Raw genomic sequence first — 6859 nt, 5'->3', positions numbered from 1 at the left:
AGAGAAAAAAGACATAAGCATGGAGGAGCTTTGATTTTCAGCAGGAGAGTGGGAATACCCAAAATGAGATGATAGATTCACCAAAAATATTAAGGAAAAAGAGAATAGTATATTCATGACAGTATTTAGTGTTTCTTGACTATACACACTGCATTTGAACTACAAAGAAAATACAAATTATTGCATCCCTAACTTTTAAAAAAAAGTTTTGAAGCAGAAAATATATGACAATAAATGTGCAAAAAACATATAAGAGCAAAATCAGTGTTTATGAATTTTTAGAGTAATGATCCTTTTAGTCAAATTATCTGTAAACTGGTAATTTCAGAACTGTTAACTCAGCAAAACAGAATTTGCTTGTCATCTTGATTCTACTAGTTACTTTAATAATGGTTCTTTTCAGACCTATGTGTGAAAAAATGTTTGTGGCAGCCCTTTTTGTAATGGCAAGAAACTGGAAATTGAGTGGATGACACTGAAGAATGGCTGAATAAGTTAGGGAATGTTATTGTTCTTTTTTTTTTTAATTTTTATTTAATAATTACTTTATATTGACAGAATCCATGCTAGGGTAATTTTTTTTTTTTTTACATTATCCTTTGCACTCGTTTCTGTTCCAATTTTTTTCCCTCCCTCCCTCCACCCCCTCTCCTAGATGGCAAGCAGTCCTTTATACGTTGGATATGTTGCAGTATATCCTAGATACAATATATGTTTGCAGAACCGAACAGTTCTCTTGTTGCATAGAGAGAATTGGATTCAGAAGGTATAAATAACCCGGGAAGAAAAACAAAAATGCAGATAGTTCACATTCGTTTCCCAGTGTTCTTTCTTTGGGTGTAGCTGCTTTTGTCCGTCATTTATCAATTGAAACTCAGTTAGGTCTCTTTGTCAAAAAAATCCACTTCCATCAAAATATGTCCTCATACAATATCGTTGTCGAAGTGTATAATGATCTCCTGGTTCTGCTCATTTCACTTAGCATCAGTTCATGTAAGTCTCGCCAGTCCTCTCTGTATTCATCCTGCTGGTCATTTCTTACAGAACAATAATTGGAATGTTATTGTTCTATAAGGAACAAATGACCATCAAGATGATTTCAGAAAGGTCTTGGAGAAACTTACATGAATTACATGAATTGAATTGATAGTTTATTTTTTCTAAAGAAGTATAAACTCAAAATGTTTAAAATCCTGAAATTAATCAAAGAATAATATCACAGGCCACTCATTCATATAATTATCTCAAAAAAATTATCTTAAAGCAAATTTTAAAGTAATGTATAAATGAGAGTTAAATGATTGTCTAAACCCATAACTTTATTTTTTTCTTTCCAAAAAGAAAGGAAAAATAAAGAAATGAGGAATTCGAGTAAAGTGTGATGCTGTAACATAAGGCATATTTGCATGCTAGTTAATATGAACCAATAATTGAATTAACACGGGAAGGTGGAGTGGTGGATAGAGCATAGTGGACATAGAGTCAGGAAAACCAGTTCAAATCCTGCCTCAATTGGAAACAATTATGCAACCCTGCACAAGTTACTTAACCTCAAAGTATCATTTTCCTCATCTATAAAAAAGGGGTAATAATAGTCCCTATTTTGCAGAGTTGTAAGAAATCATTGTATATGTATAATATACTGGATTACTTGGCATCTAGGGGAGGGAGTAGGGGGAAGAGAGGGAAAAAAATTGGAACACAAGGTTCCAAAGAGGTAATATGTATAAAACAACCATTATTATCATTAATTAGACTTTGAAGATTTAACAACTTTATAATTTCCCACAACTTTTCATTATTCAAATTCAGATGAATTTGTCTTTGAATTATCTAGATCTATAGCTTCTCCACGTTTTCCAAGCAATGTTATTGTCAAGAAGCAATGTACCCTGGTATTGGTCATTAGAAAGTAATTCTAAGAGCACAGTGCCTGGCATAAGTACTGTGTAAATTTTAATTGTATTTATATCTGACTCAATACTCCTCTTCCACTCTCAAATTTTATCCTTCTCTGACCTAATAAGGACCTTAATTCAGTTCCATTCAGATCATCAAGTACTTCCTACTTCCACTCCATCCCTTTCAAATGATAGACTCCATAGCTGACAATTTTAATATTGCCTTCTTTATCATTCTAAAGCAGCTCCTTTGGCTCTTTAAAGTAAGCCCATTTCTCCAAACTTTAACTCTGGATCACCTCTACCAAGACTACCGACCACCAATCTATTGCTACATTTCCATATGCTTACAGAACAATTTTAATCTATGTTAATACACCCAGAGACTCAATTTGGAAGAGACCCCAAAGGCTTTTTAGCCCAATGCTCTCATTTAAAAACAAAAACTGAAACCCAGAGTTATTTGTCTCTTGCTCCTTTTTTTTTTTTTTTTTTTTTTTTTGCCACTTCTCTATCTCCATGCAAAAAAGAAGGGAGACTCTTGGACTGAGAAACTTTTTACATTTCTATGTCAACTCATTGGTTGAAGCAGCATGATTTAAGTCTCCAGAAAGCTAACCTCTAGGAAAACTTATGTTCAAATCCTACTTTTGAAACATACTACCTATGTGACTCTGGGCAAGTCCCTCAATCTCTTGGAGCTCTAGGAAACTCTTTAATATTATAATGTACAGAAAAGGCCTGTAAGAAGGAATTCCAAAGGTCCATTCCCCATCCCTAACCTATTATTGATGAGTTTCTCTATATTTAAACTTTGGTGTCCCCCTAAAATCAAAATAGTGCCATTGGCTCTGGACATAAAGTCTTGCTAATGTAGCAGAAGCTGCTAAAGGTTGGCTTTCACTGGTATAATCTCCAAAAATCCAAGATCATTTCCATGTTCAAATATAGTGCCAAAATATTAAGTAAGCACTTATTGTGCTAATAATTACTAAGTTTACAAAAACAAAAATGAAATTAGCACCTGCTCCCATTCTAATCTAGGAGACCCTGGTCATATAAGTAGGTATGCATCAAATAGAAATAAAATCAGATAACTTTGGAATAGAGGTACTAGCAGTTGAACAGACCGGGAAAAGCCTCTCATAGAACATGGTAATATAAATCTTGAAAGAAATAAAGGATTCCAAGATTAGAGCTGAAGGAGGAAGGTAAGTATTCCAAGGTAGTGGAAGAACTAGTGTAGAGTCAGAGAGATAGGAGATGGAGCGTTCTATGTAAGGAATGGTGAACATCATATGTTAGGAATATTGACTGGACTGTATGGGAGCGATGTATTAGAAAACTGGGAAGGTACAGTCACATTGTGAAGAAGTTTAAATGCAAAACAAGAGTTTATGTATATATAGAATGGCTGTTGTATTTTTTATTTTCTCACTGGGTACGGGAGGGATAAAAGGAGGGAGAGAATTTTAAATTAAAACTAAAATTTTACCAGAGAACCTTATATTTGATATAGAGATAATAGGGAACCCCACTAAAAATTTATTAAGTTAAGAAGAGCAGAAAGGGGGAAGGGGAAAAGAGAGGTGACATAGCCAGACTTGTGCTTTAAAAAAATCACTTTGGCAACTAAATGTAAAATGGATTGAAAAGAGAATTGACTTGGGAGAGACCAAATAGGAGTCTGTTTCAATAATCCAATGAAGAGGTAAAGAGGGCCTGAACTAGAGTGGTAGCTGTATAAGTAGAGAGGAGAGAACAAATGTAGGCGAGGACATATCTCAATATATGATAATATATATACCTGCTTCCATTACATAAAGAATCACATCAAAGGTCTAACAAATTGCCATTTCAGACATCAGAATTTTTAAAATGTATCACTGGAATAGGTCCTGGTGTCGATGTTTATTTTCTCCCTTTCTCTTTATCTTCTCTTTTATACCTTTCACCAACCTAAAAAGTTGGTTCACTTTTTCACTTTTCTCCAAAATAAATTGTGGGTTTAATTTTTCATGTCATTCTAATGCAACAGTTATCAGGTTATTTTTCTTATAGTTGGTTGTATACTTGTTCTTTTACTCTCAGCACTCAGCAAATCATTTACCCTCTTTGAACCTGTTTTCTCATCTATAAATTAAGAAAGTTGTACTAAACTGAATATAGAGTTCTTTCCAATCTAACATCTAATGACTCTATGCCGTCAGTTCCATGAAGACCTGGGCCTTTGCACTTCCTTAAGGTATAATGTTCTGAACACATAAAGGTGTAATGTTTGTGGAATTTGTCCATTTGAACATTTTAATTTTGAATGTCTGAGTTCCACACAATTTTGAGGACAAAAGATAGATTATATTCTTAAATGTGAATAAGATTATAATATTAGGAAAAGCAAAGAAGGCTGCTGGTTATTTTGATGGATCTTTATATTTTTAAAAATCTACTATACCATGTAGAAGCACAGATACTTATGTTATAAAACATAATGCACAGTTCCTGGTATATTTACTAATTCTTTTCAGACCTTATTTTACACATTAACATATACTAGTGTCACAAATATTAAGGAAACAAAAGAAAGCAGGTGAATGATGGTAATTAAATAATGAAATAAGGCTGGAAATTAAAGTCATTTCTGGATCATGGATGATTGCAAATGCCAAGGTAAGGAATTTATATTTTATCCTATAGATAATTTTGAACAGGGAAATAAAATGAACAGATGTGTCTTGGGAAGATAATTTTGCCAATTATGTGGAAGATGAATTGAAAAAGGAAAGATTTGATGCAGAGAAAACAAGTATGAAGTTATTTTAATAGTCCTAGTGGAAGCTAAATTGGAAAGAAGGGGATGGAAGTAAGCTTATGAAGATTGTACTTATTTTCCTCCTTTGTAAAGGCAAGGAATGTAAAGAGGTTGGTTTCTTTCTTACAATTTTAATTTAAAAAACTATTAGAAATATTCACTAGGAAAAAAAAAAAAACTCCTTACACAATAAAATTCAATTTTCTACCACGATCACCCCTCTTTAAATTACAAAAGACAAAATAAACAAACAAAATCCTTACTTCTTTTCCAGGGTGAGGCTTCTACCTGACATTGTCCCCTGATTAGTTTTGTGATTTTTGCACTTGAAGCAAATCAAAAATCTCTTGGAGCCCCAACCCTCATATGCAAAATGAGATTAGACTAAATGATCACAAAAGTATTAGTGCTCAGTCGTGTTCAAAAACTCTATCTGGTTTTCTTGGTTTGTCTAGAATAGTTTACCATTTCCTTCTCTGTTAAGATTCTTATAAGGTACTAAGACAGTGGAATTGATACAGACAATTATCTAATTTAGCACGGTTCAGTATGATTGATCTGATCCTACAAGGAGATGTTATGGGCCAGAACTTGAAACAAGGTACTACGTGGAATTGAGGAGACAATGTTTAAATCTAGTTTAAATTGATTTAATCCTACAACAAATAATAGTTTCCCACTGATATAATGATTGGTGTGTACTCAGTGTACAGCATATAAGCAAGGAGCTCTTAGGGTCAGAAACAGAAGCCCACTAGAAGCTTTTAGGAAAGACAGATTCATTCCATCTTCCACCTTTGTGCTGGCTGGAGGCTGAAGCTAGCAGAGGCAAAGGACTAGTGGCAGGAGCTCTCGGAACCAAGGAGAGATAAGGCTCTAAGAAAGCTAACCAGGGCCAAGGAAGGAGACAAGACTTAAAAGGAAAAAATAAAGGATTTGGATTTTAACTCCTGGCTGCATTTGAGGTGATTATTACACTAAACTGAAATAAAGGCTGCTCCCAGAAGCCCCCCAAGAAACCTGCTCCCAGAGAACATTATATTTTGGAGAAGAACATTGCACTTCTCTAGCTTTTACATGTAAAAAAATTGAGACAAAGTGTTAAGAGACCTGCTCAGACAAGTGTCTGAGGCCAAATTTGAACTCAGGAAGATGACTCTAAGCCTTTCACTAACCACTGCATCATCCTAAATTGTCCCTAAATTGACTTCCAACTATAAAATTCTAGCATAGTGGTATAAATTTATAATGCAAAGGCACCCCATCTCCCTACCCCACTCCTTGGCCAATCTGTTTTCCCCTAAAGACATTCTTTAAGCACTCACAACCATGGCCATCATTTCTCACCTATTCACCTGGACTTCATTGGCCATCATTTCTCACCTGTCTATTCACCTGGACTTCATCGTAGTCCCCAGTAACTCATCTTCCTGAAAACGCAAAGCAAATCTGAAACTCACACCTTATCTTAGCCCCCTGCCCTTGGGAATCTAACTCAGACTGAGAGTTCCTGTGGACATCAGAAAGCTCCTCTGGATCCTTTAAGGAGGGAGACCTGGGCAAACACCTCATATTTCCCCCCTGGCTATACAATCATACTCCACCCCTGGGTACTTTTCTTCCTTCCTTTTTCAGTTTGTTACTCATCTGCATTAGATTGTGAGTTTCTTGAGAGCAGAGTGCCTTTTGCATAATAGGCACTTAATAGATGTTTACTGACTGAATACCAACCCTTGATGCTACTCTACACCATTAAGCATATATTCATATAGTGAAACTTAACCCTTGGTCTTAGCCAAGGTATTTTGACTCCCACTGCATTCGGGGCCATTTCCAATCATCCTGATCTGTATTTGGTCACTGGAGCAAGATGGTTCTGGAGGGAAAAGTGAAGCTGGTGATCTTGCAAAGTTCTCTCTCACTTAAATCCAATTCACTTGCACATCATGGCAGCTCTTCCCAAAATCATGGTCCAAAACAATAACAGTTGTTTTGGCAATTTGGTGAAACTTACGGAACCTATTCAGCAGTTTTCAATGTATAAAATACATAGTTTTACAAAGGACACTATATATTGAAATACTGTCATCAACATATTTTTTAAATGTTGATATACTTAAAGGAGGGAAAGGGACCCACATGTGCGAAT

This window comes from Antechinus flavipes, chromosome 4 (genome assembly GCF_016432865.1).
Source record: "Antechinus flavipes isolate AdamAnt ecotype Samford, QLD, Australia chromosome 4, AdamAnt_v2, whole genome shotgun sequence".
Classification (NCBI taxonomy): Eukaryota; Metazoa; Chordata; class Mammalia; order Dasyuromorphia; family Dasyuridae; genus Antechinus; species Antechinus flavipes.
This window is presented reverse-complemented; position numbering follows the sequence as displayed.